The sequence below is a fragment of the Lathamus discolor genome, chromosome 13, assembly GCF_037157495.1.
Source record: "Lathamus discolor isolate bLatDis1 chromosome 13, bLatDis1.hap1, whole genome shotgun sequence".
Lineage (NCBI taxonomy): Eukaryota > Metazoa > Chordata > Aves > Psittaciformes > Psittacidae > Lathamus > Lathamus discolor.
Window position 1 is genome coordinate 5,262,737 of NC_088896.1, and position 26,288 is coordinate 5,289,024.

At 47.4% G+C, this 26,288-nt stretch overlaps 1 long non-coding RNA gene across 2 annotated transcripts in view; it reads right to left on the bottom strand.

Annotated features, from left to right (window-relative positions):
* Positions 1-22,974, bottom strand: part of LOC136021632 (uncharacterized) — a 44,202-nt gene extending 21,228 nt beyond the window's left edge. For both annotated transcript variants that reach the window (XR_010615843.1, XR_010615844.1), the window contains exons 1-2: positions 22,830-22,974; positions 21,544-21,716 (exon numbers count right to left, since the gene is read on the bottom strand). This is a non-coding gene — a long non-coding RNA (uncharacterized LOC136021632). The remainder of the gene's footprint in view (positions 1-21,543; positions 21,717-22,829) is intronic.
* Between the last annotated feature and the right edge of the window lie 3,314 nt (positions 22,975-26,288).

Sequence of the window (26,288 nt, forward strand, 5' to 3'; positions counted from 1 at the left end):
ACCATTTGAAAACTCCAAATCTCTCTTGAGTCACTTCCAAGGAAGTTTTATGAATCATGGTTTGTATCATATCACACCATTCGGCAAGACATGGGCTGGAACAACAATATTAATGGGTATGACCAATGCCTAAATTATCCAAGTGAGGAATAACAGCTAAATGTTGTGAAGGCTAAAACAGGGGATGAAGGAAGCCATAGGCGAGGGATATACTGCAACTTAAAGGCTGGTTTTGAGCCTGCAAAGAATGAAACATTCAGCATATGAAAGGGAATTATTTTCCACATTGAAGTCATGCATCTTAGAAGGGTCTTATCTGTGGAATATGACCTTGTTATACATAATAACTCAAAAATAAGAATAAATGATGCTGGTCTCTCTTGGGATCACGTCAGAGCATGTTATGTTTTGAACTGAAGCTAGTTTAAAATCAGTCACTAAGGCGTCTGTAGGAATTGTTTAAGGACTTCTTCAAATGTGGGGAATTTAAAAGCAGCATTACTTTTAACTACTTCACTCTTCTAACCCCCCTCAGCTCATTATTTTGGCACCATGAGACGCAAGAGGAAAGCTTCTTGCATTTTACATATTCCTTTTAAATAAATGGAGATGCCCTGCTGCTTTTGGAAAGGATGATTATTTTGTTTGTGAATTAAAAAACATGCTAGTTTAACTGCCTCTGAGACACTGCTGCTGTAATGTTAATGGCAGAACTGGGGAATGAACAGAACAGCACTTTCCCCAAATCACCTCATCCGTGCCCCAAGCAGCAACAAGCCCACACACACTGCACAAAGCTCCAAGTGACGCTCTCAGGCTCAGACCTGGAATATGGGAGGGAATCACCTGGAGAAACCCCGCTCCTGTGTCTACAATCTCCAGTAAAGGACCAGAACATCCCTGGGAGACTCAAGAGTGAGTCAGGTCAAGTAACATCAGCAGAGGATAACTCCTTCCTCTGCTCCCTCTCTTACCTTGCTCACATGTATTACACTTTGGTGCCTTTCAATGCAGGTTAGTAAAGATGCATTATAAATGAGCAGCTACCAGTTGCTGTTGTTAATGTGGGGTAGGGTTACCCGGGAGCAGCAGGTAGAGCTGAAAACTAAAACTGATCCCAGCCTTTGTTATTTGACCACACATTCAGAGTGCTCAAACTGCCCCATTACGGCTCTGCCTTTTGTTTTGGGCTACCCTGGTGTATCTCTATAGGCTCTGATACCTTTTCATCATCATCACAGAAGTTTATTTTACTGAGAATCTTTCTAAGCAATGGGTTAAGGTTGAAATTTAAATTCCAGGTCAGCAGGGACCCGTTCATTTAATGGCAAGTTGTCGGTTCAATATTGATATACAGAGGAAAAATAACTTGACAATGATCTCAAACGAGGTCGCTGGGAGCAAATCTGGTCAGGCTCTGCCGCAAACTAAACATGAGCAAATCATTTCAGTCTGAAATAGCGCTAAATACGTAAGAGACATTCCAAGGTTATGTCTATTCAGATCAGTGAGTTGAATTCAGCACTGGAGTGAAAGGAAGGTATGAATATCCACTTTGGAGGCAAGGATTTTGGGGAGGAGATGGTTCTTTCGCCCTGTAGTTGGAAGCACCTTCACTAAAAGGTTGTTTCTTCTGCTGAGGAGCACAAAGGCATTGCTAAAATAAAACGAGGGGGGAAAAACTCCCTCCAAGGGGATTATTGTAAAGGGAGGAAAAGGGTTTATGCAGCTTTTCCCAGCTCTGGTCATAAGATCAAGTTGTCCCTCACAAGCTACAACCCAAAAGGGAAATAAAAAGAAGCCAAAGATACAGATGTATTTTCTACCATCTCAACATTCAGGAGATTGACACATGATTTTTGAACACTCCGAGCTGGCAATATTAATAAAGCTGCTTTCATTGTCAGCTTTTCAATGTCAGGTTCATTGAAGCAAGGACTGGAACTGAGCGATTCTCTTCCCAAATGCACGCCCTAACCACCAGGCTGGAGAATCTGCCGTATGCTCACTTTCTAGCTGAGTGAATACTGAAATAGCCCATGCAAGAGAAACGCCGCAGTAGGAGGGACCGAGGGGTCAGTGTCTCTCTCACACCATGATCAAGAAACTCTCCTATAGACTGGAGCTCAAATCCCCTAACACTTGGGCAAGTGAGCAATAATTACTGATTTAATGTTGGGAAAACGGCCGTAGCAGCAGTAACTTAAACCATCAATTACTAAGGCATGGAAACAAAAGGTTGCAATGCAGGTTGCAGCAAAACACCATTTTCTGGGTTTTCACTTCAGGGAGGAGAAAAAAGCAAACAGGCAAACAAACAAATTACTGCAGACTAATCAGAGGCATTAAAAACCATCACTTTCTCTCTCCAGATGGAAAATAGAGGATTTGTACAGCTCGTTTTCACTGCTTCTTCCCTTTGAAAGGCCATCAGAGAACTAATGAGAAATGCAAAGATAAAAGCTGTATCCTGAAGATCTACTGCAATCCTCAGCCTGGGACAGCAAAAAATGTACTGTTTGTGTGGACTGCCAGGCTTCCCCACCTGCATCGCCTCCATGATTCCTGCAGCATGGGGCAATAAGAAGGAGAAAAAGCTCCTTTCCAGGTCTAGGTGTTTCTATGCACCTAGGTGTATTTCCCAGAGCCTCAAATCAATGAATTGGGCATGTTACCCATCAATATTAGTAAAAACATCCTGTGTGTTGTATAAAGTCCGCATTAGTTCCTGCCCTGAAAGTTAATTTGAAGTCAAGGGTGTGGATTCTATTCACAATGATAGGAATCTTGACTTTAGCTTCAGGACCTGGTTCTTAAAATAGGAACTGAACACCAACTATCTTCTCATTCACTGCCTTTCCCTGTACGACTCTGTTATCCCAACTTTTGTGAGAGGGAAGGCTATCACTAAGCGCAGTAATGGGAAGAAGCCATCATTCATCACCCTGTGCATGCATTCGACTTCGAGGGTTTAACATGAGCATGACTCAAAGGAGAAGTCCTGTCAGCTCCAAACAAGCGTTTTGATCCCTTCCCTGCCAGATTCAGTCTGAGATCCTTCCTGCCTATGTCATGAAGTAAAGTAACAAAGGCAGACAGCATAGGTAGTGTCTGAAACTACCCAGTTCAACACATTTCTTTCAAGCTCTGGAGAACCAACAACCCAGACACTGAGCTCCATGAAAGCGTTCTCACCCCTGTGCAGCACACATCATGCTGCAATCTCATGTTCCCTTCTCCAAAATACATAAACCATATGGTCACCCTCAGCACAAAGGTGATTTTAATCCACGGCGCACACGTACAGGCACACAAAGCAGCTCACTGTTTTTGTGCACTATCTGGAGGGAGGTGTGCATGTGCCAAACACATCAATCCTCCCAGAAGGGAAACACTCGGTGACACAGGCAGTTTAACCATTTAGTGCACATCACTGCAAACGTCTGTCTGAAGGGCTCACACGTGCCTTGGTCTCTGTATTTGTGCCACATCCTTTGGCACCCTTGTTGCAGGTGCATTGCTTGTGGCTTCATCTCAGCGCAGGACGGGCAGCATCCTCCTTATTTAAGTATTAAAATTTGCATTTCTTCTCGCTTCTGCTTTTTAACTCATCACCCAATTGCCACAGGCAGGCTGCAAACATCCCCACTTGCAGTCCCACAGCCCCAAGATGATGCTCATCCTCATGCTGGCTTTCCCAACAAGTCTATATCCCAGGCAGCATGCACCAGAAGGGTGATGGATCATCCTGCATCTGAGATGCAGGGCACATCCCGATCCTGGCTTGTGCAGCCCAGAGGAGCCCTGCCTCATAGCAATTGCCATCTTTGGGCTATTTTAAGGCAATGCAAATGCTGCCCATCCCATATTACACTGCAAAGTGAGTATGAATGATGACAGTTGATTATGTCTAGCTGTGCTGTGCTGAGCACGGGAGAGCAGCCTCAGCTGCATCCCTTCCTACCCCCTCTACAAGATGAACTGTTCCATTTTCATCCCTCTTAATTAAAGTGGGTAGCACACTTACAAGGGGAAGCAAGAGGTTATGCTCAGCAAACAATGGTCCACTCAATTAAAAGAAAATGCTCCTAAGGAAACCCGGAGCAGGAAAGTCAAGTGTTTTCATTTATCCTCTGCTGCCTTTTATCCAGACTTCATTCTGCTTCCACAAGACAAGTCACATCCTTCTCTTGCTCGCACCCACCCACTGCACAGACCAACCTTGCCCAGAGCATAGACCTTGATGTAGTTAACCAGTCACCTGGCAAATGCTTCCTGAAATCACCCCAGTTGTTGTCTGTAGCAAACAGCAGGTCTGACAGGTAGCTGACCAGGGTTTAATGAGGTTTCTGTGCACAAAGACGATGTTACTGAATATGCAGACTTTAATGGTAAGAGCATTCCTATCCAAGAGCCACTTCTGAAGTGAGAGCTGTGTACTGCTTTCCCTCTTATACCTGCAGGTGCTTAATAACAACTCTGGGTTATAAGATGAGAGGGAATCTTTAACTTCGAAGCTGCTCTTCCCCAGTATTGCAACCCTCTTGCACAAGGCTGCTTTTCAACTGTTTTCTTCAGCCATGTATCAGGATCATCTTTCATTTAAAGAAAATAATAGGTTTCTAGCCAGGTTGAACAGAAAAAGCCAAGCTGAGCAGCCTCAGAAGACAAGAGGCAAATGGAAATCTCATGTTATCAGTTTGCCCAAAATAACATGATTTTTAAGATTATTTTTCCCCTGGCTCGCAGTTCTCAAGTCACCTGAACTGGCAACACTTTAGCCCATTTATCCACTTTCTGCACTCACTAAAAGTAGAAAAACCCAAGCTGGCTGGTTCCACATGTCATTTATAGGCAGATAGAAGCGGGGTGGAAGTGGTCTTTGGGTCTGTCGTTAATTGGATGAACTTCATTGATCTCCAGCCTGCTCCTACAGAAACCAGTGGCCCTGGTGGGTCCTGTCTCCATCACCCACACTGAAGCTGCTGGCGACCTGGTGGCTTTTCCCTAGGAGCAAGGTTGAAGCCCATGGGCAAAGGGGCTGCTCAGACTGAGGTTCTGTCTCTATCCCACCAGCCCCATGGAAAAGGGGGACATGCAAAGCACCAGAACCTGGAAAAGATCTGCCATGAAACAAGGGTCGGGCTAAAGCAAAACACTGCCACCCCTCTCCCCCAGGGCCTTTGGGAGTGATTCAAATGGCTTATGTAGTTTATAATGACTATTATAATCAGGATAAGTGATATGTCCTTCAAAGCGTATTTTCTATATGGCAGGTGCTGGGCACAAAGAGCACAAACCAGAAAACAGACAACTGAGAAGCTGTTAAACCTCTAGTTTAAAGCCTGAGAGAAGGCTCTGGGGATCTAGCGGGGCTATAGGGATGCTGAGGATGGGGGGACTGTAGTGATAGGACAAGGGGTAAGGGGTTAAAACTTAAACAGAGGAAGTTTAGACTGGATATAAGGAAGAAGTTCTTTACTGAGAGAGTGGTGAGGCACTGGAATGGGGTGCCCAGGGAGGTTGTGAGTGTTCCATCCCTGGCAGTGTTCAAGGCCAGGTTGGACAGAGCCTTGGGTGCCCTGGGTTAGTGTGAGGTGTCCCTGCCCATGGCAGGGGTTGGAACCGGATGATCTCAAGGTCCTCTCCAAACCTAACTATTCTATGATGTCCTTTTACATCTGCACTGGAAGAAGCCACATCCCCAGCTCTCTGGCCAAGGCAGAGGTATGAGGCTTTGGAGAAGCCTCATGGAGAAGTCGTCTGTCACTGTGGAAGGCAGCAGAGACCACACCGAGAGGCACGGTAAAGCAGCCCTGCCAAAACTCCCTATCGCAGCCTTTGGGCAACAGCACCATTCCTTGGCCACATGGTCACTGTAGCACCAACTGGAGCAAAGATGGAAAAACTCCATTGAAAAATAGGAAGAACATAGCAAGTGAACATGGACCATCACAAAACAGCAAGCAGATACAAAATCCAATGAATCTTGGTGCTTTTCACACAACAGGCTGTTCAATGGCACATGTCAAGCGTATTTATGTTGTGAGAACATCTCCGCATCCTTCCTGGGGCCTTGGTAAGATCTCTGTGATTGATTTGCCCAAGAGAAACTGTTGTTGCCAGGTTAGAAATGAGAGTTTTCGTATTTACAGCTCCAGTTTCCATCTTCCATAAACCACCCTGTGCTCCAGAGGAAGGCACTCAGAATCCTGCCTGCCGCAAATGTCCTTCATTCCTTTTCACCCTCTGCTCCCCGCTGTACCACAGGAAAAGCAATCTTTGATTTACCCATCGCCTACGGGCTCTTTGCAGCAAGGCAATTTTCCTCCTCTGTCTATACAGCACCTGCAATAGGTTGGGGTTACTGAGATCCCTTCACTCTCCAACAACTGATTTGGTGTTTTCAAGGGAAAGCATTCATTTTAAAGAAGAAATGGTGTTACAATTGCCTGAAACTAAGAACAAACAACGAATTGAGTTGTTTGGTGACAAAATTGGGGGAGGAAATGAAACATCAGAACACTTTCCCTTTGATATTTCCAAGCAAAAACTTCCTGACGTTTCATTTGGAAACAAAGCTCTGTATCAAAAGATAACAGCAGTTAATAATTAAAGAGGGGGAAACAAAACCAAGCAAGCACTGCGTTCTGAGACAAAGGAAATGTTCTCCTGAGCCCCTCAGAACAATTAAAAATGTATTTACAGCTTTCTTTCAAATTAAGATAAGCTCAGAATGAATCTTACCTTGGGAAAAGGGTTATCCCATTACATGAGAAGTCAGTTTTTGCACAGCCCATCCCCAGTGTTTGGTATAAGTGGGGTTGCTTCTGCTAATGAGGTTTTGGTAAGCTATAAAGTGGTAGCAAGCAAATAAACAAGGTAGAGATGGACTCAGTGCCAAACCCAGATGAGAAGCCAACCAGAACCTCATCAAGCACCAGATAAAGGAGAGACGGTGTCGGGCCCAAACCCAATTGTTCATGGAGGAAGCAGTGGGCACAAGATGAGCTTTAGTGCCAGCGCTCATCGGATCAAAACTGCCTTTCTTTGTCTGGCTGCTGCTCCAGAGGCTGGAATGGGAGCTAAATCCCGGGGGAAACCTTCTCCTGCCACCTCCCTCAGCACTGCTGGCAGAGCTGCTGCCTTTGTGGCAAATTAGGGATAGGGTCGAGGAGCTCGGGAGTGATTGATATCGCTTCCTGGAAGACCAGGCTTCCAGGTCACCTTGCCTACCTTGGGGCTGGCAGTTCGTTATTATGCTAACAGCATGGAAGCCCCAAATCTCACTCTTTCAAACTGTAATCCTTTATTACCCGCTGTCAAAAGTACCCTGGGCATGTTCCCATTCCTCCCACCTGCTCCCCATTTCCAGCTCTGCCTGGAAAACACAAACAAAACCCATTCTGAAGTACAAATCCCATCCTTTTGTCTATACCAGGGCAAGCTGATGGTGTCAGCACTGGGTGGACTCTTTAGTTATGGGATGTGCAAACTGATATCCAAACCTATGCATATACAAAGTGCTCCCCCCATGCACAGCATTTCATCCCCCCTTAGGCTCAGCAAACTGATGAGGGTGCAGTGAATGGGGGCCTCTTGGGCCCAATTAGCAGAGATTTGGGCAGCATCCAGACACTGCTGGGGGATCACTGAAAAGGCTCTGCCTTGAATTTACAGCCTGTGCTCCTCAATGCGCCGGTCGCTTACTAACAGGCACAGACACAGCAGGGCCTTTGATCCAAAAGAGAGTTTTGTTTACCCAGACAGCAGGGCTCGGGCACCAGTGGTGGCAACTGGATGTGGGTTTGCATCCAAATCTATTTCAAGCAATAGAAGCGGTTGGAATGCAAACAAAGCTCCAAAGGCACCTCTGGGACAATGACAGGGTGCTGCTGATGCCTGCTGCAATAACCTTGTCACCTGGCAAGCTGTGTGCCAGGGGTGTCCCCAGCTGCATCACTGCCTTGCTGGGATGCGTTTTGCATTTCTTTGCCTATGCAAACAAAAGCAGGAAGGGATGGAGGTTAAACGGCTCTCTCCCTGCTCTGCAGCAGGTAGCAGGGTGAAGGGATGTCTGCCAGAGGCTTCACTGGAGCTCTGGGTCCCTGCAAGGGCACAGTGATGGAAAGCAACTGGGTACCTGCCCTCTCCTCTGGAAAGAAGGGGATCCTCTTATGTGAAATCCAGTTGAGGGTAAAGAACAAGCTGGGAGTGCTGGCAGGCTGCCTCCAGTAACTGCTGCTGATGCCCCAAAACTTCCCTGGAAAACCAGACAAGTTTCTTCCCTCCTAGTTTTTCCACTTGCAGTGATGCTCAGGTGCCTCTTGTAACTGCAGGGCAGAACACATTTCACTGCAGAAGCACGATGTTTTAAAGGTGAGGGTATGTTTTCATGAGGCCAGGAGAGAAACATTTCAGCCATGACCAAGAGGTTGCTGTCTAGACACGTATTTGACCAAAAAAGGGGCACTTTAAACATGACCCTTCCCACAGCTTACAGAGCATTGAGCATAATTATTCAAAGACCCTTTTAAGCATCGCAGCCTAAAAGTCTTTCTGCCTACAGCAAACTTCAGTGCTAAGTATATGAACTGCAGTGACACCCCCCAAAATCCTGCCTTCATCCCAAGCACTCCCCCCCATGCATCCTGCCAGCCCAGCATGAACTATGGGCTGGTTACAAAGAGCGAAGCAAGCATACACTCTAACTTAAGGCAGCTTCAAACCTGGTCAGACAGAAGGAATATAGAATCATAGAATGGTTTGCATTGGAAAAGACCTTAAGATCATCCAGTTCCAATCCCTGCCACAGGCAGGGACACCTTCCACTACACCAGGTTGCTCCAAACCCGGTCCAACCTGGCCTTGAACACTGTCAAGGATGGAGTTTCCATGCCGAGACCAGGGAAAACACCACGTATGCCAGAGGAAAGCACTTCCCAGGGAGCAGGCACAAAGTGACAATTGACTTGCAGCAACCCCATCAGCCCGAAGGGTAATTTGTTGTGTGAGAAACCTATTGGAAACAACCACTTCAGCTGTTCAAAGGCATCCCTGCCTTGTCCTTTTGATTTATACTTCCCTGCATTTCATAGGATGTGGCAGTACTTCATCAGCTGGAGGACCCTGCACAGATAAACAGCGCAGCCTTACAGAAGTAAACATGTCAAGCAGTGACAAGCGTTTCCTTTACTAAGGACGAAGCGACTGATGCGGTTCCAATTGTCCTGCGCTGGCTGGAGGCACTAATCCCATGATCAGTCATCTGCAAGAAACTGGATCACCATTTGAACACGGGCCCAGGTAACACAGGAGCAGTCAGGTGGCAGGCAGGCACACTGGGAGCAGGGCATTAAAGCTGCCAGACAGGTCTGAAGTTCGCTTGTCACACAGATCTAACCCCGTCAGGTACAAGATGTGCCTTGCAGAGGTCCTAAACGTCCCCCGAAGGGGATGACTACCCTGAGACTGAGCAGGGATTTGGAGTTAAATGCTTCCTCTAAAGAGATGTCAGTGTCAGCCACGTTTAACAGCAGAACGCCACAGACCTCAGCTCCAAGATATGGAGAAACTGCTTCAACGATGTGCACAGAGCACTCTGGAAGGTGCTAAACTGAACTAACTTAGAATAGAATCATAGAATCAACTCCATTGACCGTCAAGTCTAACCATTACCCCGGCACTGCCAAAGCCACCACTAAACCATGTCACTAAGAGCCTCATCTACATGGCTCTGAACACTTCCAGGGATAGTGATTCCACACATGAATCTGCATTGGCGATAAGGAAATGCCCCTGTCCCCAAACCTTGGCCGGGCTCCCCCATGCCATGGGCCCCTTTGCTCTGTCCAGCCCAGCAGCATGGCACAGGGCTCTGGGGGCTCACCTCAGGCCACTGCAGCACTGGGACATGGAACTGCTCATCCATGGAGCAAACAATAGGGAATAGGTCTGGCATGAGAGACACTGCTGGGCTTTGGGCAAACTCAAATACATTTCAACGTTCACAGACTTTGTATTTTAGATATTATGGAAAACTCCACCAAAAAAAGGAAGTTTAGATATTGGAATTTTCCATCTCTTGGAAACCTTCATTTTTCCTCAGCTTTCCTGTAAAAGTTATTAAAGAGCAGAGTTTCTGAATCCCTGGGCTTGCTTTCTCCAGCTACCAGAAATTTGCCCCACACAGCTCCTTCTCCCTTCCCTCGCCATCCAAACCTGCTCAGGCTGCCTGGGATCAAGGCATGCCAATCAGAACATCGAAAAATGCAGTATCTGATGACTTCAGGATGGAGCCATTCATGGGAGAGAAACTGAACCAAGGGAACAAAATCAAAGTCTATGTTCCATTTGTTTCTGTTGCCAAGCTCTGCAGATATTTCCCTCCTTTCTAACCCTTCTCACAGGTAATCAGAGTGGGTTTTGCTTCTCTAGGTCAATGGAAAGGGTGACTGTGTACTGTGTCTTTGCACCAGTGCTGCTGGTTACGCCTGGTTAAGAGTAACTACACTTTGGTAATGGTTATTACTTGCAGGCTCCTGACTCACTCCTCCAACTGCACCTCCACCTCCCTGGGTTTTCTTGACCGAGGACTGCTCTGCAGTTGGGTTTATAACCTTGGCAGATGATCTCCACTGCAGAACTGTCCCAGTGCTAGTGGTATTTCTGCCAAACTTAACACAAAAGGCTATCAGGAAGGCAGAGAATAAAGCGGGTGCTGCTGTGAGGTGTGAAGGTGCTAAGTCTCTCCTCCTGCCTTAACAGCAGCAGCTCCATGGCCCAAAAATAAGCAGAAGTCATCTCCAGAATGAGGATGCTTGGGTGGGTCTTGGAGCAGAGGACATGCAGGGCTGGGGCTGGGCAATAATCAGGTCCCTGTGCTATTACAGGACCAGGTTAAGAGATGAGGTGATGCCATCACTTGGTTTTCATTAAGCATCCTAACCCTGTGTGCGTTGATGGGAAATGCACTGAAAATGGATGGTAAATCCTGGACCATGAGACAACAGAGCAGCCCAGCAAGACAGATAGTTTTAGTCAACAGAAGGACACAGGAAAACACCTCCAAGGTGGCTGGAAGAGCTTGTTTGGCCCAGTGACTGCTCCCTGTCACACAGCTCCTAGCTGTCTCGTGCTGCTGGAAGCCGTCTGGCTCCTTCAGCATCACTTCAGCCCTTGGGATACAAGAGATTTGAGCTTCTACAGACTAATTAAACAGACATCGTTAGCATTTATCATCAGTACACTTCAGATCACAGCTCTAGAGACCACACTGGAGCAGAGGCAACAGTCCAAACGCTAAGTTGATGGAGAACTGAGGAGAACTACGCATTACTCCCATAAATACCACAAAACTGGGAAAAATGTTAGAGAACAGACTTCTATCCAAAACCAAAACGGGCCCTAACTCCAGAGGGTCCATAAAATGCTTCAGTTGCACCATTTTCACTTAAAAAAACCCAGAAGGAATTATTTTGCTTTTCATCAAGATGTCAAAATTAGTGGCGAGACTGAAACGACTCCTCCTCTCCTCTCTCCAGGCAGCAGTAAAAGTGCCACTGCCTGAAGGGTGGCAACATCCTGAAGGGCTCCTTGGCACAGCACAGCCCTTACAGCTGCTTCATCAGGGAGCAGCTAAGGTCTGTGCTAACACTAACGATCCCCTTGGAAGCCGCCAGATTGGGAAAGCAGCAACACCATCACTTCAGGATGAAGGCAAGCAAAGAAACGTGTCCCGGGTAGGATCATGGAGCAAAGCGGACATCCCAAGAGCTCCTGGCAGGCGGCTGGGGCTCCTGGTCCCCCCGGTGGGGTCTGGCTTGCCAGAAGGAGCACGCAAGTCCCAATGAGGCTCCTGCAGCCCCGGGCATTGGCACTAATGAAGCTGCCCTCATTCCCTTTCTCTTTTCCCAGGTTGGAGCACCCCATCCCACCAGAATGCACTTGAAAGAACAAGATACTTCCTTTGTACCGGGAAACAAATGATGATTAATGTGTTAGTTGTAATTAATCTGCGATGACAGATTAGCAGAGCAGTGGCAGTGTCTTTTGGTGCTGCAGGAGCTGGTGCTGATAGGACAGCTGGTGAGAGGGGACACCAAATTCAATTTGCTCCTCATTTGCATACATATGACAACCATCTGTGCTAATAGCACTGCAATGTCTCTATTAGGCTCTCTTCTAGTGTGCCAGCTCACCTAGACTCCAATTAGGCCTTTAAACGAGAAAGCTTAAAGCATAAATATTTGCCGAGGGGAAGCACTGTGCACTGCCTTTCCCTTCCTGCTGAAGCCTGAATCCTCTCCAATGCCTGAGCTAAGATGCTCTGCTGCAATTTAGCACCTGGTAATGACATGCTGAGTGCAACCAGATTAACTCCACCAGCCCCAAAAATGCCTTGAGCCATGCAAGAAGATCCCAAAAGAGCTGCAGAGGCCAATTGAAATGAAGTCTTGGAACAGGGGAAGAAGCCTTGATCAGAAGGGTTCATGTCTGCCCTACTTTTTCACCTAAATTTGGGATCTTTTGGGCTTGTAAGCCCAGGAGTGCTACCCATAGGGGTAAAAGCAGCAGGGAAGAGGCACTGTATGGGAGGTCACTGCTGCAAAGGTTGTCCCCTGCCCGGGTTTCATCTGACACTACACTTCCCAGCTGCTATGGAGCCAACTGTGCACATGCGGCACGAGCACACATCTGGCTCGTGCTCTGTGTGTGCCATGGGCATTTGTTCCAAGCAACCATTTGTTTTTGTACATGCCTTTCAAAAATAGCAGTCCCAAGCTCCCCTGGAGGGTAATTAGGGAACCAGTTAATTAATGAGCTGGTTCCCTACCCAGTTCTTCCTGTTCTTCCCATCAAGGTGATTCCTGCAGTCTCGAGTTTGTTTCTTTTTGCTCCAACCCTAGCCCCTCAGTGCACTGAGAGCACAAGGAAGGACTGGGCAGGAGAAAGGACACTACAGGAGCTTGCTTTAACCACAACCAGGGATGCAGCAGTGCCTCCAGCCAGCCTAGAGCTGGGCTGCTGCTCCAGGTACCAGGTAGGTCCCTTCAATATGACCAACTGGAAATCAGCCATTGCAGTGTGAAGTAGCAGCTACTTCTGCCACTACCCAAGTTGGCACCTTCATGTGGTTCAGTGATGCAAGAAGAGATGTTTCTGCAGCCTGACCAGGAGATCAAGGCCAAATCCTGCATCCCAGGCCAGTTCACAGTATGGCAGTGGGTTAGCCCTGCTGAGACCACACTGCTCCTGGTCCCAGCACAGGTTCATGAAGCATTACCTAAAGCATCTGTATGTCAGCTCAGACTGCACTGCCCCTTGCTGTTTCCCCCCCATTGCTATTTCTTATCTCTGCAGAAAAGCCCTTGCAAGACATTTTCATTGCTGGGTATCAGAATAGACAGGTACTGCTGCCCCTCTGCTTGATCAGGGGGATGTTTTCCATACACGTTCCAGATCAAGTGGCCCCAATCCTCTCATCAGCTACCAGGCAGTGTCTGGCACTGCCCAGCTCCCCCAGAGAAGCAGAGGCTGCTGAGGGACCCAGCACCAGTGACCACCAGCTTGGATTCCCCTCCAGAAACAACCTGGGCAATGCAGCAGGCAGCACTGAGCATCCCCTGCAGCCCCCACATCCCATTCCTTAGGAAGTGGCAATGCCAAAAAGGGTGAAGCACTGTGCCCTGCAGGACCAGCCCTGCAGTGTCTCCATGGAGAGCTTTCTCTGGGAGTTTGAAGGCACAACTACTTTTAAGAGACATCAGTTCTTCCACCTCAAAACAGGATTTCTGATACCAAACTCTAACACAATAAACAGTCAGGAACTCATTCATACGGGTGCATGCAGAGTTCAGGTGTGCCAGACCATCATGGTGATGCTTATGCCTGCTTTGAGGGAAGCTCCTACTGTGTTTAATGGGAAACCATTTCTCAACACAGCTCCATCCAGCACAGGCTGTGCAAGGCAGGTGTTGAGGGCTCCTCCTCTACAACACTACAGCACACACACTGCATTGTTGTGAGGCCCAGGGAACAAAGGAAATACAACTCAAAGCCTTCAAATGCTTCATTTAAGCCCAAACCACCTACACACCCACCTTGTTGCCATCAATTAAATACGGGCCAGAAGTTTACAGATCGAACATAACAGAAGGATAGTGCAACTGTTCCAAACCCAGGTATTAAATAAAGCCACAGCTTCAGACATAAAGCAACACTTTAAAGAGTCCAAAGAGAATACGGTGTGAAAATATGTAATTAAAATCTTCAGACTACCTTAATACTGCCCACCAATGATATCAAATGTGATACAACGATGACCAAGGTCTAGTCCTCCCTATGAAGGCCAACAGGTTAAATATTACTTGTCCTTATGCCCACTTAAACCATGGGGATATTTATCCTGAAGGAAGAAATTCTTACCCTCCACTGGCACATCCGGTTTCCAGATTTATTTGGGTTTTTTTGGGTTGTTTTTTTTTTTATGATGAAGCAGAAGCTTTATGTTTTGCCTTTTGGAATAAACCCTATTGGAGGTTCTGGTTTTAAAGAGAAAAGCTTCCACCACAAGCATTACATGCTTTTTGTATACAAAACATGCCCCCGACACACTGCCCGTTACCTCCGCTGTCTATAGAGACAGACTGATGGCACTGCAAGCTAAACCCAGCTGCAGTTGCCCGACCTGACAGCATTAGCGTTACACGATTTATATTTTTGCCCACTTTTTTTTTTATCTCTTATTGATCCAGATCATCAACTATCAGAACATTAACAGTGTCATCATGGAACTCAAAAAAGAGACCGATGAATATCACAGTCCTGTGCAGCTGGTATGAATTAGCGGATTTGTTCACATGAGTTTGAGTGTTTCTTATGAAAAGGAAAACACTCAGGCTCAAGGACTGGGAATGATGGAGAAGCTGCCACATCCCTGCTCTGCTGTATCTGGATGTGCTGGGTACCAGCAGGCTTCAACTCCTGAACAGCAGATAACTCACTGGAGAACTACAGCCATAAAAGAGGGAAACAGAATCCCAGACTGGCTTGGGTCAGAAACGACCTTAAGACCATCCAGTTCCAACCCCCCTGCCATGGGCAGGGATGCCTCACACTAGACCATGTCACCCAAGGCTCTGTCCAACCTGGCCTTGAACACTGACAGGGATGGGGCAGACGCAACTTCCCTGGCAACCTGTTCCAGTGCCTCAGCACCCTCACACTAAAGAGCTTCATCCTTCCACCTGAACTGTCCCATAGGCAAGGATGTCCTGTCAGGGAGCGCAGCCACACTCACACCAATTTGGGCATATCTTGTAAAGGGCAAGTCTGCAAGATTTGCAGCCAAGAGAATAGTTTTTTTTCAGTCAGAGCCTTGCAGTGTCTCACCTCATGAAGAAAATACCGCAAAAAGCCCAGCATCACGTATTATCTAGGCTAAATCCTCAACACACATAGTTGGAACCACACAGTGAGCTCCTTTGGGAGCCCAACCCCACACCACTGCTCTGCACACCCTCCCTGCTGGGCAGCCCGTCACTGAGCACCCAGCACAACCACTGGCAAAGCATCCGTTCCCTGGGTTGTTTCTCTGAATCACCAGGACCTCACTGTGCATGGAGCCAATGGGGATGGGACCCGGCTCCATCCCGCCAGCTCTGGCCACACATACATGGGACAAACCACAGCATTTTTCCTCTCTCAGAAGTAAAAGCAGCTCTGGGGGCTCAGCTGGTGCAAAACCAAAGGACAAACCTTTTCTCTTCTTCCTTTTCTGCGTGCACACGTACGAATCATGGATATACAGCTAAGAGCGTGCAGCCATGCAAGAGGGGTGCTGGCATGATTAAAGACCAGGACAAACACCTCACTATCACCAAGGGGTTTGCTTGTGCCCATAAAGCACCATGTATCCCCACCACGGTCAAGTGCAGAGCCCTGCTCCAAAGCCCATCCAAGCCCTTGCCTTCAGAGTTAAACACAAGATCCCACCAGCCAGCTATTCCCACAATTAATATAAGATGTCATGCTCTTAAGGGGTGAGTTATGTGTGTAGGAAGGAAGATTGATCCGATAAATAATGCAGTCCCCCGGTGGCACTTCTGAATGAGACAGCACTGCTCTCATTTGCAAGGAACATGCTAATTACCCTTCACCAGGGAGACTCCCCTCATCCCACAGCCATGGTGCATCTTGATGGCTTTAAGCACGTCTGTCTGCTGCTTTAATCAGCAGCAGCTCCGCGCTGTCACTAACACTTCCAAGCCAAACAGCGAATAAATGTTGACAAAATACTCCCTGACACTCGCATTCAAGAGCTGCAAAGCTCCTTGTTCGCATCTCTGCTTGCAAGGGACAAGCCCCAGTGAACCCTGGCAGACCTGGCTCATGGGGGGACAGCCAGCAGGACCAGGGCACCCTCATTGGGAGGGATGGGGCGTGGGTTTGACAGTGCCCTCTTGTGCAAAGAAGAGATAGAAACAGCAACGATGTTCTGTTTCCCCTCACCCCGGAAGGAACAGTCATCACATGTATTTGGGAGCCCGGGGCTCATGTCACCAACTTTCCTCGTGGCCTTGGCCAGGTTTACTCCTTGTGCAAAAATTACACCGTGCACAGCACGAACAAGGGCTCAGGGAGATAATTCCCATTTTTACCCAAGGAATGCTGCCACATCAGGGAGAAGCTAAAATCAGAGCAACAGAGTGATTCATCGCTCCCAGGACCGTCCCCCACGTCAGGACCAGGCAGCCTGTGGTAGGTCCCGTGCAGACGTCTCTGCCCCTGTGATTACAGAGCCTAATTGCAGCCCAGAGGCATGCCCAGACACACACGCCGTGCTTCAAGGAGATGGGGCAAATCTGCTCCTGGGGATATGGCAGAGGAATTCAGTGTGGTTTTATTGCTGCAGTGAGCAACCAAGAGCGGCGAGGAAGGATTGGGCAGGGTCAGCCCAAGAGCCTGGGACCTGCTGGGGTGTTGTGGTGAGCACTGCTGGCATCGCACCAACTGCCCTGCAAGGACGTGCATCAACGCTGAGCCCAGCACTGACCCCCCCAGCACAACCCTCCTTCCTTCTCAATGTGGGGGGCCTTTTCCTGAACAGCTATTAGCCAGGATGGGCTGTGGGATGTCCTCTCCAGGGTGAGAAGTGTCCCAGACACTGAGCCAAGATCATTTCCACAACCACACAGGAAATTCTCCACTGTTCCACTCACACTGTGCTCATCAGCTTGCAAGAAAATCCCACCCATGCTCATTTTAAGAGCCCAAATCCCTACTCATGCTCTTACTCTTTTAGGTACGCTTACCTCCTTCAATACTGCAAAGGCAGAGGACAAGGCCAGAAGCATCTGCATCAGGCGCCTCCATTCCCTTCATTCCATGGGAGGTTGGACCAGATGCCCTCTGAAGATCCCCTCCAACCCAAACTATTCTATGATCCTATTCCCCTTTCTGCTCCTACTGGTGCTCGCCCAGACAGATGGTCCCATTCCTCCTTCCCATCACTGTGCCCCATAATCTAGCTTCTTGTCAACACCAGAGCTATGTTAATTAGTGACTCATTAATTTTTCAGTTCACTGGTTGAATGAGAAGGGGGAAAAAAAGCCCCCATTCACACTGTAGACACCGAAACTTGGTTTCAGCCAAACTGCAACGTTTCATTCCCATTCCTTAAAGCCCTTTGGAGATGACATTTCAAACAGAAATAGTTTGAAGCAGAATGATACGAACAAAGTTGAAATGAAGCTTTTCGACTTCCTTACATTTTGGGTTTCTCCCCTCCCTGTGTGAAGGGGAATGGGCTGGGAAATGATTGGATGAATTTGACCTAAATGGAAGAATGGAGCTGACTGTGCCTCCATTGTTTCCACAACAGTGACATCAAGCATTTATCATTTATGCCTTTGTTGCGATGGTAGAATTAGTGTTAAAGCTGTAAGGGAGAAACTGAACATTACTGCAAGGAATCAGCTGCTGCTCTGCATTCCAATGCACACAGATTTATAGGCATACACCACATCCCTACCTGGCAGTGCTGTCTGGCGGCCCCATCTTATCTACTGCTACGGCACAGCCAGAGCAGCGTTTGCCTCTGGAACAAGGGTCTGAGCTCTTCTGAAGCCAGAAAACTGCTCTGAGTGTCCCTGGTTGCTGGGACTTGGTTGAAATATTGACTGCATCAGGCAGTGTGCAGCCAGCAGGCAGGTTCAAAACCTCATTTTTCCCCCTAGATGAATGCACAGCTCCATGAAGCCTTCAGACCCTACCCCCTGCCTCCTGACCAAACTGCGTGGCAATTTTAAGGAGAACCCTCGGTTTTTCCCTGATCCCCAGAAGGTGACATTGCAAAAGCATCCATGACCAAGCAGCGATCAAGCAGGGAAGGAGGAAATTGGAAAAGTGGAGAAGAATGCCCCAACTTTATTCCTATTACATCTAAATTTGTGAATTGGAAGCATTTAGTGAGGTGTAAGCGTGCGCCTCCCACGACCCTCAGCTCAGGGGAATCCACAGCACAAGAAATGGATTATTATGAATTCCATTACTTTTAGTGGCCTGATTTCTCTTAAAAGCTCCTCCACCAGACTTGTCTTTTCCTGTTGCAGCTTGCTGCAAGCTCACACCATTTCCTCTGAGCAAGAGAAGGCCCCTTTGAGTTTAATTCTGCCAGCACAGCTCCAATGTGGAAGCACTCACACTGCGATAAGCCTAAAGCAGCCCTCTGAAAACTCTCCCTCAGCACAGCATCTCTTGCAGCAAAAAAGTGCCATACGAAAGCTTAGAATCTGATGGTTTAAGGATTGCACTGCTTGGAAGTTTGCATTTGTTAAAAGCACAGTGCATTTTGATGGCTGAATATGTTCCTGAGGATCACTTGATCTACAACAGCCAAGAGCAAGTACATAGGGCTGCCTTTTGGTGGTACCCCTTCACAGGAGAGTCAAGGCTGATGGATGACACTTCACTTATGTCACAACCATACTGAGCACTCATGTTTGGATATTTTGAGAAGATTGAGCCCTGGTTTGGTTTTCTAAGTCAAAAGCATCTCCTTGAACTTCCCCATGTAACTGCTCAGCCTTTTGTTTCCTGAACAACGTATCATGAAATCAAAATGGTACAACGGGTTGTGGGTATTAATTACAGCACATTCTGGTTTTACTGCTTGTAAAACTCCAGATGCTTCGCTTGCTGAATCACACAGGAGCACTATCTTATTTAAAATGGAATTACATGTTCCTGTCTCCTGTGGTTTGAAAGGAGAGCACCCACAGGAAACAAGCACATCCTCACCACTCCGAAACCAAGCGGCAGATGAAAACCCCCAAACTTATTGTGTCTAAAAATACATATTTTAATGTTAAAGCTGATCTCAGGAGTTTTCAGGCTGACTCAGGGCTCTCTTGCCTCCTGCCTTTTCACGTTCCCAGGCTGGAGCACAGACAGTGCTCTCCCCCTACCTTAGGGGAATTTACTTTGGGATTTGCTGATTCCAGTTACTCAGTGCTGAAGATGCAGGTGATGGAGCTGCTCCTCCTGCACAAAGCAGCCATGCACTATATACTTGCCTGCATCATTTCCCTAGCTCCTACAGCAGGTAGCTGTACTGCCTGCCTTAGTTTCAGTCCCATTTCTTTTTCCTCAGTCCTCCCTATTTCGCAGTCCCTGCTTTTATCCTTGGAATAAATTAATCTCCAGTGCCTTTTCGCAGTCTTATATCACTCTGAGGCACCAAGCTCCATCCCTTCCCAAGCCTGCTCCTCTCTCTCGCTCTCGAAGCTCTTCTGAGCTCTTAGTCACTTGTGCTCAACCCTTTAGTCCCAACTTTCATTTTTTACAGTAGTTTATGGCCTCTCCAATCTAGTCAGACGTTACTGAATGAGGCTGGAGTTTGTCTCGTCAGCTCTTCCAGTGAGGTTATAAATCTGCTTGTGAAGCATGAATCTGATGAGAGGTTTGAGGAGGAGCAGGTCTTCACTCCTAACAGGATGCAGATGCCCATGGCTCGGGATCTCAGATGAGATCCATTTGAAATGTAATTTATTTCCTCTGGAATGCATAGCAGGTGGGGATGCTGTGAGGATTCTTCAAGGGCAGCAAGTGGGCTGTGCCCAGAGGTACAGTGCAGCCAGCATAGCCTCCTGCAGTGTTTTCTGGTTAAGGTGATACTTAAACCCATGGAACCTTAAATCCCAGTATCTTACATGAAGCATAGCCTCTGTCCAATAGAGGAACATGGTCCAGAGTGATCAAATGACATTAATCCCATGAAACAACACTATCCAACCTACCACCTCCACCAGAGCAGAGACAAGCCAAAGCTTGTTGCAGAAGGAACAAGGACCCATCCCATACTGGGGGAGACACGTGCAAGCGGAAGAGCAACTGAGGTAGTTCTCCAACACATGGCAATGGTTACCCAGGTTTTAGCCAAAGCATGCTGACAGGATTACATTTAATCCGAAACCTCTAAATGGGCAGTTACATGCTACATGTAGCAGTAGGATAGGGAGACTCCATGCTGGAGTCTGCTCTTGTCACAGGAAGGATGCACTAGGAATTACCTGTAAATAGTCCCTCAGCACCCATTTTTAATGCTGAAAACCAAAGCCCTGCAGTTCCCTGCATATCCAGAGTTCAAGGTTAAGGCAGCAGCATGCAGCTTGCCCATGGAGCTGGGCTATTTCCTCAATGTGGATTTATACATGGAGCAGCAGGCGACTATCCCTCCCAGTCCCACTCCTGCTTCCCCAGCAGGACACAGCCATGGTCAGCAGCAGGGACTGCCACCACCCCAGGGAACCTGTAGCATCATTCACTGCATCCAAACCCCATCACTGCACATGGAGCCCAGGCTGCATCCCATACACCTCAATACCTCTTATCAACCACACCAGAAAGTCAAGGAACTAAATGCATTTTTATGTTATAGCATTAAGCACCACAAATAAAGAACAGCCAACACCTGCCCACTGTGCTCTTACTGCACCTATAAAACCTGGGATCTAAGGAATATATTCTTCAGCCCCATCTACTGGCACCTCATCTGTTAGCTCTTTGCACACCCAGCACTAAAACATCACACACACAGATGCAGGTGTCCCCAGACCAGCACCCTGCACCCCAACATTGCCTTTGAACATCACTACTGGCTGAGGGAAACCTAGCAAGGACTCCAAAAATGAGCATTCAGATCTCTCCCCATTACAGCATGTCGCTGTGAGCTTTATGGAGAAGGGACATGAACAAAAGCCATAAGTTAGGCAGGCACATAAAGAAAGAATAACCTTTGGACAAGCTTTTCCTGAAAATGCAGCATTTCCTTGGAACAGAGTCCAGTGGGGAGCATTATCATGGGAAGATTTACTTGCACAGGGATGCCAGGCTTTTAGTATCACCCATTTAAATAATGCACATTTAAAAAGGTTATTTTACTGTGAGGAAAGGTTAACACTATTGTTAGTCCTCTCCAGTCTATCCTGGATGAAGTGCCTCATGACACTCGGTAGCACAAGAAATAAATGTGGCATTACCTGGCTGGAGCAGAGCTGTGTCAGACGGTGGCAGTGGATGAAGGGCCAAAGTAGGGGACCCATGAGGTGCTGTCTTGCTGTAGAGTTTCCTCTTGGATAGGTCCTGGTTAAGGGGTCTGCTTGGCTGTTGGCTCAGGTTTTGGGTCTCCTGAATTCACCCTCTCACCCTATACCTGGGCAAGAGAAGCACAAAATGCTGCTTGTTAGGAGATATCCCCCAGTGGCCCCAGCACACTGCAGTTCACCATCATACTCGTCCCTTCCTCACAGCAAGGGGTTTACACAGAGGTCTGGAGGAGCTGTACCAGTTAAAGAGCCTTGGGTGTTCACACAGACCATGGTGCCTAGTGCTGCAGAGTATCAAATCTTGGATAAACTATGCTGGAAAGTCATAAGGGTTTATTATTGACATTCAGTAAATATAAGGTGGAGAACATGCAATGGGGAAGGCACACAGCTCAATACTTCGCTGTGGCTTGGACACACCCCCAAGAGACTGCACAGAGCAGGTTACATCAAACCCATTTCCTTCCCTTGTGCTTTCCCAGTCACCTCACCCCATCCCATCACTTCTGTTTTGTCATCTTCTCAATTCAGTTTATCACCAGCTTGGTCACTGATTCAGTAGTGCTGCTGATCAGTTTGCATTAGCTCTGACTCTTACATGCTGAGGGCTATTAAAGCAGCTGGTAGGTATGGACTGACATCCACCAGCCATGCCTCTACTCTCCCTTGAGCTCATTTTCCTCTTGCCTTGACACAACACAGGCAAAGGCAGAGATCTTCCTCTCCTGCTCTGCACACTGGAGCAGGGAAGGGGCCTAGCAACAGGAAGGACATACTCACAGCATAAAGCCAGGAAAACACTCAAGAGATGCTGTGTCCTGATACAAAGCCCAATTTTCCTAAACTGGCACTTATGTGAGCATTGCAGTCCAATTCTTCCAAGTTCTGTTCTCTCTTCCAAAATGAATCTGGAAGTACTAGGTGCTGCATACCCAGCTACCTGCTTGCCAGGCAAGCTCTGGGAACTAGGGTGGGCTTGGTAGGCAGCAGAGAGCTGGCAACAGGGAATTCATAGGAGGATGCACCCCTATAAGCCACTTAAGCCCAGCAGATACAGGGCATAAAAGCTTACCTTGTAAAATAGCCTTTATCAAGACAGCAAATACATGCTTGTAGCAACTTCTGAAGATCTCTCAGCACCAGAGAACAGAAGGAACTACCCGCAACAGCGCTAAAAATCCAGAGGACAGGCAGCTTTCTGCAACACTACATGCACCTACCAGCAGGAACAGCAGCAAAGGTACAGCAATCCGGATGTCAGCCTAGGAAAACTACTTGAGAAGTAGCACTTGCTTCTCTAAGCTGGACTATATTCAATATATGCACTTAAAGCATATAGCACCAAGAAATTAAGAGAGAAGCTAGAAGAGCCCACAGCAGTCCTTAGGGCTAACAGCCCCAAAGAGAGTTGCACCTCTAACTCAGCTTTAATAGCTGAGGGAGCCTCCCTGCCCTCAGATGAGAGCCATCAGGCACTAGCGAGCCCTCTATAAAAGTCCCCTGGCAGACCTGGGCTTCTTCTTTAGAAGCTTCAGAAGAAACAGCAGGATGCTGCTTCTGCCCATATGATACTATATCTTAGCACCATGGAAAGAAGCATTTTGTGCATGTAAATGTTTCTATTGGATGTGCAGAGCTTGCACCCAAGAAGGTCTTTCTCAGGCTAGCCTCGTCAACTCAAGTTTTGCAGCAGACACAATGGAGGCTTGAAGGTATTGCAAGGTGACCAGCCACAGCCATGAATTAGTCTCTGGGTCCTGTTTGCAAGCAGAGCTGGTGCTGCAAGGATGAAGGAGGATTTAAAAGTGGGTTCTGAGATGAACAGCCTAGGAAGCCGTGTGTGTTGTTGGACAGCCGGAATTGAGATGGCAAGTGGTACATGGAGAGAGAAAAGCTAAAGCTAGAGGAGAAGCTTAATAGATGTGCTGCTGAAGGAGCTAGAGCAAGCAGGGAAACTGGACTTTACTCCTTACTACAGGCTAAAGTCATAAAAGGAATCTTTTGCCTTAAAGCAAAATACTAAGTGGAAAAGATGCTTTTCTGCAAGATAAAGTGTTCCTGGATAAGGCAACCAACACAAACTATTTTCTAGTTTATATCAACTTGTATTAAGGTGGTGCTGGTGGAAGCTGCAGCAGTTGATGCCCATGCAGGGATGGTGCTAAAATCACTATCTCGTGAATCACCAAAACCTATGCTTTGGTACTCACGCGTGCCGGACTGGTGCTATGCCAATGACTGTGCCATACAGCCTTGTGTTTGTAACCATGCATTGCCTCTGCACTGAAATCCCGTAACGTGCTTATTGGCTCCATGGCGAAGCTTCTCCTTGGCCAAGCCCTGGTACATCTACAGGTGAGGACCATGGGGATGCTCTGGGCTGAAGGATTCCAGGTGAGTCTGGATGGCTATCTCAAGTGTGTGCTGCTGTAGCTGTGAGCTGTCTCAGCTCTATTGCTAGTTAGCTAATGAGCCTCCTCACTAAATCATTAGCTCTCTCTGCTCCCTGTTAACCTTTTCTCCCAGCCTCATCAAGAGATATGAGGCAACATGCATCATATAGAAGGGGAAGGTCTATCTTTTCAGTCTTTGATTTACTGATGTACTAACCTGCAATGCTTTCTGGGATGAAGCTTTTTTCCCACTGTAACCCTACTGTCTTTGGCAATATTACAGATGGGAAAAATTTATCTCACTTAGTGGGAAAAGGTGGCCTATGGAGGCAGAGAAGGAAGGATTTGCTGATTCCAGAACTGGAATTAGACTTCTTCAAGCAGGAGGAACTGATAAATGATGGATTTACAAGGGATCCACTGGGAACAGCCTAGTCAGCTCTATAGTGTGGTTTGCAGTCTGCAATCCCAGCACATTCTGCAGCTCATCTGTGGCTTAATTTAATTTATTTCAATGGGGATTTTTTGTTGCATTTGGAACATCAATTTGGAAGTTAATACAGTGGCACCATATCTACCTGTTTATGATAAGCACAGGGGAGGACTTTATTGAAATGGGTAATAGGGAAGTATTGTAGCAGTTGCTGCTTTGATTTGCTTTATCCAGGGATACAGCCCACTGTCAAGCCATGGCTGTGTTGCTGTTGTGGCTTAGCTGATCAGCTCTGCTTGAAGCCAAGTGACTTGATGGTGTTCTGTGGCACATTTTCCCTCTTGGCTACCCATGAGGATGACGGAGCAGGCTCACACAAGATACCCAGTAGCAAAGCAGGGAACTGGCTCTCCAAGGTACCTGTCTGCTAGATCTGCAATCTGCTGGAGCAGGGAAGGACTCTCCTCACCAGTAAAACTCCTAGGATCCTGCAGTTGTTTAGCACATTCTGTTTGGAGATCTCCCAGCTTCCAGGGGGTTTTCTTGCCCCAGTCAAACCATATATGCTTAAGACTGCCTGGTTTAACAGTTAAGCTGTGGTCAGATACTTCAGGTAGGCTAAGCCATTCCCTGGCATGAATCAGCACACCTCCTTTTGGATATAAACCTTGCTGCTTTACATCACTCACCCTTTATGTGGTTTCTGTATTCCTCATTTCAAGCCCTGTGGCTTCAGCCTGGGCCCATATTTAACTCTAGTGTACACTAAATTCTTTGCTACCTCTTTTGCCTCACTTTAAAGCACCTTGTAGCAATGGTCTGAGCAAATGGCTCTGAAAAGTTGTCCTTTCCGTTGTTGTCCAATGTGTTCTTGTTAAGTTGAGCAGATTCTCACCTGAAGATCCAGTTCTGGGGATGGTTACATAAAATCCAACTTCTGTACTCTCTCCTTGCTCCATGGCAAGCAGCACCATGGGGTTTGCACCCCTGAGATCAGCATCACTTTATGTGGCTGGAACATTAGAGGCTATTTGGTGGCATATAGGATGAGCAGATGAGCTTTTTGGGGGAGGATCAGCCTAGCAAGTTGCAGTTGTCCAGGTATGTCTCAATGCCTGTCCTTGGGAATAGGGGCAAATAGTGCAGAGAAGAATTTGATCAAGCCCAACCCTATTAACAGAACCACATAACAATGTTAGAGGAAAGCAAAGCAACACAGGATTAGCTGCCTATGACCTGAGTTTGTTGTACGTGTCCCCCATTCACATGAATGAGATGTTCATGTTTGCCTTCCATGCTATCCGGCTTTTTTCTATCTGCTTCTCTGCCTGTAAGAGCACTGCCTTGCAGGGATGAAGTGGCAGGGTGAGGCTGTAATGAGCAGAAGAGTGATCCAGGGATGTGGAGATCACTGATCCCAGGCTAATGGGATATGTTGTCCCGGAGTGGGGGAAGGAAAAGCCTTCCCTGCTCTGTGAGTGCTTCCAAGGTTTTGTAGGTGTTTTCCAATGCCAGTGACAAACTGACAGCTCTTCTGCAAAACTGGGAAAATCCTGGTAAGATTACTCACCAGGTAAGGGCCCTCGAGGGATTTAGGTTGTGCTATGCAGGTGGATGGATAGACATGTGCAAGTGCGCAGCCATGAGCCTGTGAGCCCTTGCTGAATGATGGCTCCCCCAGTGTAACTGACTGAGATGCCTGCAGCCTCAGAGTCAGAGGACTATTACTGTTGTGCTCAGTTGTCTTAAATAAACCCTGTACTGAGAAGGACTTGTGTGACTTCAACACATGGTGTGAAAGGTCCTGGTGTGGCAGGAGGTGTGGAGCTGCTCTTATCCCTCCTAATGATTTT